Consider the following 15,585-nt stretch of genomic DNA (forward strand, 5'->3'; position numbering starts at 1 on the left):
ATATACAATACCACATACATAAAAAGGTACCCTGGTATAATGAGAGCTGAATGTCTGTCATCCTAATGATGAAGTGTCCAGCATTTAATGTGTGATGTGGGCAGGTTTTAATTTGGGGAAGGAGAGAGGAGAGGAGCAGAGGTTTGGCTGTTGTAAGTAAACAATATAATGAGATTTAAATGTGAGTTTTATTTGAATGGAATTTTTGCCATTTTTACTTCCAAGTAGCATTTGATAATAAACCATATTTATTTTTATGCATTGATTCTTATTTTGTTTTCATCCAGAAAGGATTAATGAGGACTAAAGTGCAACAGTTATTTCTATATCCTGGTATATAGCATTTTCTATTTCAAAGTGTTTAATGCAGAGCTTTAAATTCTGAGTATCAGAGAATAATATAGTACATTCAGCAATGCTCATAATGAATAGATTCCCTGTTTTGGTTTGATTCATCAAAGCCATTTTATTAAGTCCTCTGCATTTGTAATCTATGTAAATCTTATTTATTCCCAGTAAATATATTTCTCTAGTAATATAAACAAATATAATTAAATGGTAAGAATTAGTAAGACTATGTAACACGACTAAGGTATCTGTTCCTTCGTGGGGAGGCTGATTTCATAAGGAATTAAAGGAGGAACCTTTTCAGAATGGATCTTATTGAAATGTCTGAAGATACTTTTTTTTTTTTTTAAAGGAGCTCTTTTTTTGCATAAGTGGTCTTTGCCTTTTTTATTTTTATTTCCATGTCTGATTTTTCTCATTGTCATTAGTGGGGTGGCATCTGGAAAATAAGAAAAACCCAGGAGTAAATGTGAACGGAATGGGTCACATGTGTAGATAGACCACTAAGCCGGAGTCAAGGATTCTAGATTCTTCTCTTGACATTCCAGTAATACCAGTTGATCCTGATTGAGTGTAGCAGAATTGAGCTTTGGTGAGCCCTGTTTATTTATTATTTCATTTAACAGAAACAGTTCAATTCTCCTGTGATCCTTCAGGCAACCTAACTATTGTAAGCCTCCTACCAGTGGCTGAGCCTATCTGCCCTGACTTTCTTTACATGATGAAATGAGGTCAAATAGCGCTCAGCAAATGCTTATTCTAATACAGGATGAGCATTTCTTACTTGAAATATTTCAGATTATTCAGATTTTAGAATATTAGCATAGTTATAGTGGTCTTATGGATGGGCTCCAAGTCTAAATGTGAAATTCATTTATGTTTCATAAACACTTTACACACATGGCCCAAAGGTAATTTTATACACTATTTTTAGTTTGCCTGTATTTGGACAATGACCCATCACATGTTGAACCTCAAAAAGTTTTGGATTTTGGAGCATTTCAGGTTATAGATATCCAAATTAAGGATGTTGAACCTGTAATTAAATGAGATAATGTATACTAAGCTTCCTTAAAAGCCAGACGTAATTGCTGGCACTTATTAAGTACTTATTTTGTGCCAGAAACAATGTTGTTCCCTTTTATCTCACTTAATACTTCTCAAAGCCCAGTGAGGTTATTATTACAATATTACTGATTCACAGATGCAGAACTAGGTTCAAAGAGTGAGTCACTTGCCTGTGGTTGAGGTCTACAAAGAGGAGGGCAAGCAAGCATGGAGACGCAAATCCACCCACCTCGATCTCAAACTCCTAACTACTACTCTTCATTTCTGTTACAGTTGATAGTAATTAAGGGAGGTTTGTTATGCACACAACCAATTCCTTGAGAATATAGCTTACATATTTAATGAGGCTCCAAGTTTTAGGAGGAAAGCTTTAAGAAACTATCTTCTTAAGCTATACTCTTATTCTTAAGAATAAAAATGCTATGCTCTTTTTCTTAATTCTCCAAAGATATCACAACATCTACTCAGTCTATTAGAAAAGAAGCCAATAAATTCTAAAAACAAATATAGTCAGCTAAATAATTATATTACACATATAATAATTATTATTATTTTAAATGGACACAATATCTTTATTTATTCGTATTTATGTGGTGCTGAGGATCGAACCCAGTGCCTCACACATGTGAGGCAAATGCTCTACCACTGAGCTACAACCCCATCTCATATACATATAATTATATATGTGTTTATTATATATGTATATATGACATTGTAACATTATATTTAATATATAATACACATGTCTGTATTTCAGTTTTGGCTATTAGTGCATTGTGTTAATTATGTGCTTCCACATAGCAAGGTACTGCAAAACTAATTGTTTAAAGAAATACACATTTACTCTCTCACCATCTTGGTGGAAAAAGAGCCCAGGCACAGCTTATCTGGATCCTCTGGCCCACTGTGACAAGGTTGCAGTTAAGATGTGGACAGCGGTGGCAGTCTTCTTAAATCTCAGCTGAGGTGAATCTCCTGCTGGGCTTCTTGACATGATTGTTGGTGGGAGCCAGTTCTCTGCCCATTGCTGGCCCTGGGTTCCTTGGCTTATGAGCCTCTTTCTTCATGGACCAGCTCACAACATGGCAGCTCAAGTTAAAAAAAAAAAAGTGAGCACGTGAGAGATCAAGAATGGGTGAACATATCTGTCCTCAGAAGTGACATCCATCATTAGTCCCTGGATCCATCATTAGTCCCTGGATCCAGCCCTCACTTGAGCAAAAGGATGAGGTAGAGGTAGGGATCACTAGGAAACATCTCAGAAAGCAACCCACCACCCAGAGTAGCTCAATTGGATGTTGGTAGAGTTTTGCTACTTTCTTGACAGAGTTTCAGCTGGCGTAAGTTCAGATTCAATAGTGGATCAACTCTTGGATACATTAAATCTCCATTTATGTATTGGTACGTATGTTGAATATCAGATGATTTTATGTGAATTAGTCTCTGAGTCTTCTATCCTATTCTCTTGGTCCTCATGTTTGTTTTAATGCCAATACCAAACAAAACAAAACAAAACAAACAAACAAATAAAAAAAAAAACCACACACACAAACCAAACAAACAAAAAAAGCCCCTCGGGGCTGGGGTTGTACCTCAGTGGTAGGGTGCTTGCCTAGCATGCACAAGTTCCTGGGTTCAATCCCCAACACCACACACACACATACACACACAAAAAAAGTTAAATAACCCAATTAAAAAATGGGCAAGAGAGATAAAACAACTAAACAGATACTTTTTAAAAGAAGAAATACAAAAGGCCAACAATTATATGAAAAAAAAATGTTCATCATCCCTAGTGATCAGGGAAATGCAAATCTCAACTACATTAACATTTCATTTTACTCAGATTTTGTACTATAGCTCTGTAGTATGATTTGAGATCAGGTATTGTGATGCTTTCTGTATTGCTTTTCTTGCTCAGGATTGCTTTGGCTGTTCTGGGTCTCTTATTTTTCCAAGTGAATTATAGTACTGTTTTTCTCACATTCTCTTTTTCTGACATTCTTGAGACATTTCAATAAGATCCATTCTGAAAATGTTTCTCCATGAACATGGGAGGTCTTTCCATCTTTTTGTGTCTTCTTCAGTTTCTTTCTTCATTGTTTTGTAGTTGTCACTGTCAAGGTCTTTCACCTCCTTGGTTATATTTATTTCCAATTTGTTTTTCTTTTTTGAAGTTTTTTTTTTTGTGTGTGTGTGTGTGAAAGGGATAGCATTCCTAATTTCTTTGCTAGTATGTTAATTGTTGGAGTATAGAAAAATAATTGATTTGTAATCATAGATCTTGTATTCTACTAATTTGCTGAATTTGTTTATAAGCTCTTCAAGTTATCTGGTGGAGTTGTTTTGGGTTTTCTAGAGATAGGATCATGTCAACATCAAACAGGGAAATTGTATCCCTGTCTTTTGTCCTGTACAAAAGTCAACTCAAAGTAGATCTGTGACTTAGGTATTAGATCACATACTTTGCAACAGCTAAAAGAAAGTATAGTATCAGTTCTCCTACATATTGGCACGGGCACCAACTTCCTTAAAAAGACTCCCAAAGCACAAGAAACAAAACTGAGAATATAAATGGGATGGTATCAAATTAAAGTTTTGTACTGCAAAGAAAACAAGAGCATGAAGAGAGTCTACAGAATAGGAGATCTTTTTGAGCCGCTTTCTGACAGGGGAATCCAGAATATATAAAGAACTAAAAAAAAAAACACCTCATAACAAAACCAAAATAACCCAATTCATAAATGGGCAAAAGAGTTAAACAGACCCTTCAAATATATGGGACAAATATGTAGAAAAAAGAAGTTCAACATCCCTAGCAATAAGGAAAATGCAAATCAAAACTACATGAAGATTTTTGTCTCACTTCAGTTAGAATGGCAAGCTTCAAGAATACAAATAATAATAAATGCTGGCGAGGAAGGAGAGAAAATGATACCCTCATATGTTATTGGTAGTACTGCAAATTAGCACAAACCCTTTTGAAGGCAGTGTGGAGAATCCTTAAAAAGATTAGCAATGGAACCACCATATAACCCAACTATTCCACTCCTCAAAAGAACTAAAATCAGCATACTATAGTAATAGAGGCACATCAAAGTTCCAGCAGTGCAATTCACAACAGCCACATTATGGAACCCGCCCAGGTGCCCATTAACAGATAAATGGATAAAGAAAATGTGGTATGTATACATAATGGAGTTTTACTCAGCCAAAAAGAAGAGTGAAATTATGTAATTCCCTGGTAATTGGATGAAGCTGAAGAACATCATGCTAAGTGAAATAAGCTAGATCCAGAAAGTCAAGCATCGAATGAATATTTTCTCTCACACATGGAAACTAGACTAAAATAATGAAAGAAAAGGAGGGAATCCCATGAAAATAGAAGGGAGATCAATAGGGGAGAGGAAGGGGATTAAGGCGAAGGAGGAGGATGGGAGGAGGAGGAATGGTGGGATGAAATTGACCAAATTATGCTATGCACATATATGAACATACCACAGTGAATTTTACCTTTTTTGTATATCTATGAAGATCTAATTTTCAGAAAGCAATAAGTAAATACAAGGAAGATGAATAGAGCAGAGGAAGGGGAACAGGGACAGAGAAAAAGGGAGGGAAAGAGGAAGTACTGGGGACTGAAGTGGAGCCAATTATACTCCAAACATGTATGATTATATCAAAATAATCCTAATATTATGTATGATTATAACATACAAATGTTAAGTATAACATTTTTTAAAGATACAGCCATTTTAATTACCTTTAAATAAATATTTGTACAGTGAACTGACAAATCTGATGAAAGAATGAAAAAATGAAAGTACAAAGATTATTGACAACCCTGGTTCAGGTTTCAATGTCTCATGGATGAAAACCTCCTCAGGAACTTGTTGAATGACTCTTCCTAAATGAAAAGTAATATGTACACTTATATAATCTTATATGTTTCTACCATGGGCACTGCATTTTAATAGATCTTGTATTCTACTAATTTGTTAAATTTGTTTATAAGCTCTTCAAGTTATCTGGTTAAGTTTTGTGGTGAAACCTTTGGGGTGTAATAAGGAAACATGAACTAGTGGGAGCTACACTTTAAGGTTGATTCTCAACTGGAATAAGTGGGAGTAAAGTAATGTGCAGATACTCATATACCACAGGGAAAAATACATACCTGAGTCTGAATGCCTGGATGAGGATTCAGTTATATGCACTGAAAATTTAGAAATATTTAAAAAAGGAGAAAAAATGGAGTTCAGCATTTTAAAAACACTTAACAAAACTTCTTAACAGAAAGTATCCAAAGCCAGTGTTATGATTTGGATACTTTTTTTCTTTTTTGATACTTGGGATTGAATCCAGAGGCACTTAACCACTGAGTCACATACCCAGTCCTACTTTTTGTTGTTGTTGTTTTGAAACAGGATCTTGCTAAGTTGCTTGGGGGCCTCACTAAGTTGCTGAGGCTGACCTTGAACTTGCATTCCTCCTACTTCAGCCTCACAAGCAGCTGGGATTATAGTCATGCACCACCTTGCCTGTCTGGATAGATTTTGATCACCAAGGTTTACGTCTAGAAGCTTGGTCCCCAGTGTGGTCATGCTGAGGTGGTGGAACCTTTCAAAGGTGGGGCTTATTGGGAGGATAGTGCTATATGAAGGTATAAGGCAGAGTTTTCAGAGTTAGCTCTCCAAAGAGCAAAAGAACTAAAATGGTCTTGGCTTTCTGTCTCACCATCTGATCCCTCTTTCAAGTGTTCCTGACATGGTGCCACCTGCTATGTTGTAACCCAGCCTAGAGGGCCTTCTCCAGAGGCTGAACAGATGAGGTTCTGTTATAACAATGAATATAACCAGTAAATATAGAGTTATTGTACGTTCTTTTTTGTAGCTGAGTGCTCTTTCTCTTTTTCTTCCTAACTTTCTATCTTCATGAATGTTACAAGAAAATGTGAACTGCAGAAAGATTTGGGAGAAAAGACCAAAGTCAGAGCTAGCATGAGACACAGGGGAGGACTTGCTTCCTGATGCCTACTCCTTCCCTTTCTCTGTTCCCTCTTCCTTGGCTAATTTTTCTACCCTCAGCACCTCACCTCCTGTGTTGGATTTCACAGCTGCTGGCCCAAGGAGGATAGTGTTCTGGGAAGACATGTAGCAATGGTGAGCCATGGAGATGCTCCCATGTTACAGTAGAGACCATAGCTGTTGATTACTCTTTCTGTTACAAACAACCAATGCCTTTGATTCTTCATCTCTTAAATACTTGTTTTCATAAATACACTGTCTTGTTTAAATGTAAACCAATTTTTCAGGATTCCTGATGATAAGTTGACTATAGATCATAAGCACCGAGTAAAGGTGGCACATTTGGAAATGCATTTGCCTTGTTACAGTGAAGTGCCAGATTGCATGTATGGACACTTTTTCTCCATGAAAAGGAGCTTTATAGAATGTTCAGACAGCAAATTCAGACTTCAGTGTAAGATTTAAAAAATATTTTCTCTCCCATTCTGAGTTTAATAGTAGATTCTGTTTCTTGAGTGACAGAGGGTGACATATTTGATAGTCTTAGCTACATTGGTGCCAAGAAGGGAAACATATATTGTGGGTTCCAAAAATGTTATCATTTGTCTGATTATTGATCTGTAACTATGCAGTCAAATGAAAGGTCACCTATTAAGTATGATGCAGGAAGTAGATGATTTTGTTTGCTTATACAGAAAGGGAATATTAACTGGGAAGTCTGTATCCAAGACAAGGCTTAGAACCTCAGAAGATTCTATATCCTTAGTTTCTAAAGGAAATCCTGTGGAATATGTTTTACAACATATTTAATGTATTTCATTTAGAATGTTTTAGAAAAGCTTAAAAAGAAAGTGTCCTTTTTTGTATAATGAGAAATGACTTTAGTCATGGTAGCACATAAACATTGACACTACTTTATTTTACTAGGATCTCCTTTGCTTTTGCACAGCGTTTGTCCTTTAGCTGGCCCCCTCTGTGGCTTCAAGATGGGTACAATAGTTAAAGATTTCCCATCCAGGCATAGGAAAGTCCACAGGAATAGAGAGTTCAATTCTTACTTGTAATTATTTGTAAGATTAAAGGATATTTCCAAGAAATCCCCAGTCAATATCCATTAACATCTTATTAGATGGAAATATATCACTTGCCCAAGTGAAATCAATCATGGGCATCATCAGGCAGGAACTACACCCAGGACTGGGGATGATGTTGACCTTGTCTGGACAATGTCATGTAGAACACTGTGCATCCCTGAACAAAATTAAGACTAGAAAGAAATCTAATCTAGTGGGAGTGCAAAGAGATGTTGGTTAGATGACTAATAGGGTTTACTGTAAGATCAGTCTTTTAAAAAAAGTAATTCTGGTGCTAAGGATCTAACCCAGTGCCTCACACATACTAAGTAAGCACTCTGCCACTGAGCTACAGCCCCAGCCTCTCTCTGTGTGAATTTTAAGATATTTTTTTTATTCTCCTGAGTATTATGATTATTTATGGTAGGACATAATGTATAGCATCCCCCTTCTGTTTAATTTATTTGGAGGTTTTTTTTTTTTTTTGGTCATTTCTGATTGTTCTTTCCTTGTGTTATAAGCTCATATGAAAATTAAGATTACTGTTATAAACTCATATAAATATTAGCATTTTAAAAGCAATGAATAGTATCACATACCTGAAGGTTAAGGTGGTATTCATTTTGGTTTCCCAGAATAGGAATCCATATGAGAAATTGCCACTTAGAGCTTGGCGAGGAGGAACGTTTCAGTTGTGATGATAAGAATCAAGAGGACAGGGGTTGTGTCTCAGTGGTAGAGCGCTTGTTTTGCATGTGTGAGGCACTGGGTTCTATTCTCAGCTCCACATACAAATAAGTAAAATAAAGGTCTATTGTCAACTTAAAAAAAAAAAAAGTTAAAAAAAATGTCAAGAAAGTTGTTTGCCCACTTCCCAGCCTGCCTTGCAGCTAATTCAGAGATATGGGTTTTATTTAAGAGGCATAAGCATTTCCTTCTCTCTCCCTCCACCCTTTCTTCTTCTCCTTTGTTTCCTGCCACTTTCCTCTCCATCTCCTTCCCCTCCTCTTCTTCCTCCTCTTCTTCAGTCCTCTTCCTCCTCTTTATCTCTCTGTCACAATAGCAGTTTTCTCACCAAATATGAACTGATGTATGACCCAGGGTGGTTTCGTGGCTTCTTAATCTTTGCATAGCTGTCTAGATCTCCTACTAGTTCTGTGAGCCAGCCAATGTGTTTTTAAGAAATTGTTCTGCTTATTTCAGGGAGAGCCAGTTGCTACTGATGGCATCTGAGAACCTGGACTAATACAAGTACTGAGGCAGAGAGTGTGGCCAATACACAGCAGAAATCACACTGTAAAATAAGAAGAAAAGATGTTAATAAACATGGCCAAATGGAGGTTCGTGACTATAGAAGGTAAGGATTTATTCCAGAGAATTGGGTCAGCAGGGAAGACAGAGTAGTTCTGAATTGTCAGGGAAATGTTTATATTAATGAGAATCTGTGCTCCAGAGGACCTCAGGATTTCCCATCAGTTTACATTTTTGCATAATACAGCTCAACAAACAGATATTGCCAAAGTATAACAGGATGACAGGGAGAAATATTTTCACCCAAGTGCTGAGAATGGTGGCTAATGGAAGCTAAAATAACTAAAATTATTATATAGGACATTCATTCCAAAAACAAGATTTGACTCATGAAAATCTGTTTAGGAATGCATACATTTTATACATGGAAAAAAAATGGATAAGCTTGAGTAACATATTTAAATAAACACTCAATGCAAATATGTACAATCTTTTTTTTCAAAGAAGTTCATATAATTTAACCATGCTATTGTGTTTGCAAAGTTAAGAACTTTTCTTCCCTTTGTAGGAAATATTATTAGCTACCACCATACTTACTTAAATTAAACTTGGGAAATTTTATTCATTTTTTAGTAAAAAAATTTGGAAAAAAGTAAAAATGTACCATGCACATGTCCATATATAAAAATATGAAAGACTTAAGAAGTTTTTAGGAAATGGCAAATAATTTTCAGCATGGAGCCTAATCTGTTATGGTTTAGCTAATTTATAATAGCAAGATAACATCAGATCAAATACACAATTTTTTGTCAATTTACTAAGATTGACCTTATCAAAACAAAGTTTTACTGTTTTTCTAAGCACTTTGCATTGGACAAAAATGAATTTCCTCTCCAGTTCCTCATTAGATGAAATGAAAAATATTCTTCTAAAACATGGGCTTGTGTGTGATTATCCAACAAAATAAAATTATTACTGGTCTGCAGGAGATAATGACTTAGAGATCATAACTGTTCAATCGGATGACTTCTGTGAATATCTCCTCATTGCATTTGAGCCCTATCATGATTCCCTTTCTTGGCCAGTATTACATTCAAAGGAGCTAATTTCTCACAGGCCGCAGTCTGTTTCTTCTTACCAGACTTCAAGTGCTCATCTTACTCTTTACTTATAAATAAATAAATACACACACACACACACACACACACACACCAGGAAATTAGGTCAGAACATCAGATTTTAACAGAAAGTCAAATTAATTTCAATCAGAGCCATCTTCATGTTTTACCGATCTTCTATAAAAAAAATCATAGATTTAAAAACTGATTTCTGTAATATATATAGACATATCTCAATGCAAGTAACTCTTACTTCTCCCACTGCATTTCTTAGTTTCTTTTTTCTTTTTCTGGATTGAACTCCCAAGGACATTTAATCACTGAGCCACATCCACAGCCTTTTTTTAGTTTTTATTTTGAGACAGGGTCTCACTAACTTGCTTGGGTCCTTGCTAAGCTGGCATCGAACTTGCAATCTTCCTACCATAGCCTCTCAAGTTGCTGGGATTACAGGCATGTCCCACCACATTCAGCTCTTAGGTTATTTTCAATTTCCACTGTATATTATCATCTCCATATAACCTAAGTCCCCTTCTTCACTAATATCTCCATTTCCATTTATCACAGCAAACATTAATAAATGGGTGAAAAAACTAAACAGATACTTCTGAAGGGAAGAAATGCAAATTGATGAGAAAGATATGAACAGATGTTCATCATCTCTAAGTATCTGGGAAATGCAAATCAAAACTACAGTGAGATTTCATTTTACTTCAGTCAAAATGACAATGATGAAGAATACAAATAATAATAATTGCTGGTAAGGATGTGGCAAAACTGGATAGTCACACATTGGTTTGACTTCATGTTAGTATAACTACTCTGGAAAGCAGTATGGAGGTTCTTCAAAAAACTAGGAATGGAACCACTGTATGATCCAGTGTGTAGCCCACTCCTTGGTATTTATCCAAAAGAACTAAAAGCAGCATAGTACAGTGATACAGCCACGTAAATGTTTATAGCTGCCCAATTTACAATAGCCAAGTTATGGAACCATCCCAAGTGCCCATCAGTAAATGAATGGGTAAAGAAAATGTGGTATATATACACAACGGAATATTATTCAACCATAACAAAGATGAAATTAAGGCATTTGCTTCTAAATGGATGAATATCATTCTATGTGAAATAAGCCAGACTTACAAAATCAAGGATCAATCTTTTCTCTCATATATGGACATTAGACCTATATAAGGTAGAAAAAATAGTGGGGTTCAGTGAATTTTATGAAAATAGAAGGGATATATATATCAGTGGACTAGAGGAAGGGAATGGGGTGAGGTAGGGGTTAGGAGGAGGGAAAAGAAAAAAGAAGAATGGTGGAATGAAATTGACCACACTGTGTTATGTGCATTTATGAATACATCACAGTGAATTTCACCTTTATGTCTATAAAGCATGGATTTTAAAAAAAACTATAAATAAATAGAAAAACAGTAGAATAGAGACAGGTTAATGTGGAGGGAGTAAGGAAGGGAAAGGAGAAGTACTGGGCACTAAAGTAAAGCAAATTATATTCCATGCTTTTATGATTATGTCAAAATGAATCCCAATGTTATGTCTAACTATAATGCACTAATAAAATAGTGGTGTGCTAACACATCATTATCTATTAATACAACCTGCTGCTTGGTATATAGTGAGGGCTCAATCAACATTTATTGAATGTGTCACTCAATAGTTGAGAGCATTAAATATGTTACTATTTTATATTTTCTTCTGTATCCCAAGAAAATAATTCTAGCAGTAGAAGTATTTTCATGGACTCTTCTTGTGACTTTAAATTTTGCTTTTACATGGTAATGTTTCAGGAATTCTAATTTAGAATATTATTTTATGCCACCCACTTAATTTTAGCTTGTTATACTAGGTTTCATGTTCCTTCTCACATGTGGGCCTAAGGAAGCAGGGATTGAACTTTTGTTGGCAGCTCTCTCTTTTTTTGAGTCTGTCTCATTCCCCCACACCCCACCACACACTATTTAGGTACTTGGCCATATTAAATTTCAGGCCTTCCCACCAAAAGCAGGGCATACTTCCCTGTCACTGGCATGGCCACATGGCTTCCTGTAGCCAATGGGATATTAGTAACCATGCTGCAAGCAGATGTTTGAAATATGCTTGCACAGTTGTGAACACCCTGCTCTCTTTATTGGCCTGGGGGAGGAAAAATATTTCTATAGCACAGCCATCATAGCTGACTAGGTTGTAAACCAAGGCAACTCCTGCCCCACAATCTGAAGCAGAAATATCTCCTGCAGACTATGTTCTTGTGAGCAAGAAAGAAATGCAAATAGTTGCATGCCAAGGAGATTTTCTAGGCGCTTGTTATGTGGCAATAATGACTAATAGAGAAATGATTGGAGAATACTGAATTGCAGCATTACTAGCTCAGTCTGCTCCCAAGGAAATTGGTGATATAGACAATAATGATGAAAATCCCCACTTATTAGTGCCTGTCAGTTGCCAGCAATAACTGGTTGCTTTGCACATTGTAGTCCCATTTCATCCTCTGAAATCAAAAACTTTATGGAGTGGGTAATATTAGCCCTGTTTCATTCCCAGAAATTTAGGATTCAGAAGTGGTCTTTATCTTGCCAAAGGTCACAAAGTAAAGACGTTGAAATTCCAAAGTAAAGATGTTGCAATTCAGTACCTTTGTACCATTTACCCCTACATTTTAATGGGACAGAATTTAGGTTGCCTTCCAGATTATGGTAGTAAGGAATGGATAGGAATGAATGGAGTGATTTTCATTTATTGAATAATCACAGCCTAAAATAAATAAATGAATAAAGTTATTAGATTCACTACAATTTTTATTTGGCAAAATATTCACTAAGCTTTATGGTATTGGATTCATGTGCAAAATAATTGAAAAGAAAAGCAGGAATCCTATAACAAACAAAAGTTTCAGAACTATTGTGATGCCTATTTTGAACCTCAGCATTGTAGAATTCTACTATCCTCAGAGTGCAAACCACAGAGCAAGAAGAACCTCTGGAGGATTGTTGGAAAATGCAGATCAGGCTAGCAGGGGATGGTGTCACATGTCTGTAATACTAGAGGCTCAGAAGGCTGAGGCAGGTGGCTAGCAAGTTTAAAGCCAGTGTCAGTAACTTATGGAGGCCCTAAGCCACTTAGCGAGACCCTGTCTCAAAATATAAAATAAAAAGGGCAGGGGATGTGGCTCAGTGGCTAAGTTTCCTTGGGTTCAATTCTAGGTATAACAACAACAAAAGTGCAAATCTGTTGATATACCTTACACTTAAGTTGATAGAGATAGAATGACTGTGATCTGAATGTCTGTGACCCACCATCAACAATCCATATGTTAACTCTCATGACTAATGTGATATCTTAGGAGGTAGAGACTTTAAGGAGATGATTAGATTATAAAGCCTGATCCCTTATAAATGGAATCAATTCTCTTATAAAAGAGACCCAAGGGAGCTTCTTAGTCCCTTCCACCCTATTGAGATGACCACCATCTATGAACCAGAAAGGAGGCCCTCCCCAGATATGGAATATGATGGCACCATAATCTTGGACCTCTTAGTTTTCAGAGGTGTGAGAAATGAATCTGTCATTTTAGCCACCCAGTTGAATGGTAGTTTACTATAGTAGCCCAAACAGACTAAACTGGTAATAATTTAAAATTAGGAAGGGCTTTAGAGTTAGATAAATGTTTGAGGAAATGCTGTATCTCTTTCTAAAAGTGTGTCCCAGGTATAAGGAACATTCTATGCAAAGGTGTTAAGGCAGGAGTGCATTTGATGTGTTCCAGGAACATCAGGCAAGGCAATAGGGGAAGATCCAGTTGGAGGAGAATGAAAGGAGATGATATCAGAAAGTGAGAAACAGCCTTCTAGGTTATAGTAAGAACTTCAGCTTTATTCTGAATGAAATGGAGAGTTGCAGAATTTTACATGAGAGAAAACTGGGGTGGAGGACACAAAAATAAAAGCTGGGATACAATTGACAAAGCTATTGTGAGCATGCAAGTAAGAGATGATGACAGCTCAAGACCAGGAATTTGGCAGCGGCAATGAGAAGAGGTAGTTGAATATTAAAAAAATAATAATAATGATAATTAATAAATAAGTATGTTTTAAAGATAACACCAATAATATTTCCAAATAAATTTTTAGTGGAATAAGATGAATAGTTGAAAGTAACTGCAAAATTGTCAGCCTGGGCAATTAGAAGAATGGAGTTATTCTTAAATATGATGGGGAATATGACAGATGGATCAGGGTTTGAGGGGGGATACTGAAAGTTTAGTTTCCATATGTTTATTTTACATTACAATCAGATTCAAGAAAGGCAAATTTAATGGCCTGTAGTTGGAGCAGAATGAAGTTAGGGTTAAAGGTATAGATTTGGTGGTCATTTGCATGCTCATGAATAATCATGAAATGCATAAAGGAGTGAGTATAGAGAGAAAAGATATTCAAGGCATCAGGCCAAGGCACTCACAAGTGAGATTAGAGAAATGTGGGGCTCTGTTGAAACCACAATAATTTCCTCTAAGCAAGAGGACAAAGTCCAAGAGTTATACACAATGAGTCAAAAATTTGAGCCAGGTCACCCTTTCCTTAAACCTTTTTGGTGACATTTTTTACATAATTGATTGACATGGCAATTAACACCACACACACGCGCACACACACACCAAGCCACCATACATATACATACTTGATTTTCGTTCATGTATCTAGAGCTTTGACAAATCCCTATGAACAGAGTTGTGCAAAATTAGGGAGAAATGCAAGCTATACAAAAATTAGTACATCAGATTAGTCCACAATTAGAGCCCCACCTCCTTCTTACAGTTTTGTTAAAGAAAAAACGAAACATAAAAAAAAACAACCTGATATTCTTCCCTGGGAAAAGAATTATCTGGTTAACTGCTCACCCAAATCTCCATTTTAATTTGCTTTTGGTACATATGGTGTGATTTGAGAACTTCCGAAGATAAAAGTGAAAAAAAAAAGCAAAGTTTTTACTATATTTTCTTCCCCTCTTAAGCACTTCATTTGTTTCCACATGAGTTGCTGAAAGTCATATAATATTTTAAGTATATGAGTTTTCAAATTGGCTCACAGGGATTCAAACTAGAAAATCTAACATTTATTAAAGACAGATTGATTGTGTTATAAAACTCGTATGACCCAAAACTCAATTAAACTCCATTAAAGTAAGTTTTCCATGTTACTCATCTCGGCATACTATAAATCAATCAATAACTTTCATTTTTTCCCAAATAAACATCTTGCACATGCTTATAAATTTTTTTCCAGGTGTTTTTCCCTAACTATATTTTCTCTCTTTTTTTTCCTTCTTTCTTTTTTTTTTTTTTTAAATTTTATTCCTTCCCACCAACAAGGCATTTCTTGGCAGCCAGAAGTACCAGCAGGAAAGAAGGGAGTCTTGGGTGTGGAAAGATTTCTCAGAAGTAGCTGGGATGTCACTAAAGTCTTGACTTCAGGTTCAGCTGACCATGAGCAGCCAAGTCGCCTCTTCAGCCATCCCTTCTTCTCCTGGTAAGAAACTAGAAGGCTGGCCTGCAGGGCACCTTTCTCCAAAAGTGTCATTCACATCAGATGTTGGGGATGCCTGCCACTTGAGTACAAGTACTTGGGGCAGCAAGTGTTTATAGGAGGGATTCAAGTTTATTTGAGTCTGGGTCTGAAAAAGAGA

The sequence above is a fragment of the Marmota flaviventris genome, chromosome 20 (genome assembly GCF_047511675.1).
Source record: "Marmota flaviventris isolate mMarFla1 chromosome 20, mMarFla1.hap1, whole genome shotgun sequence".
Lineage (NCBI taxonomy): Eukaryota > Metazoa > Chordata > Mammalia > Rodentia > Sciuridae > Marmota > Marmota flaviventris.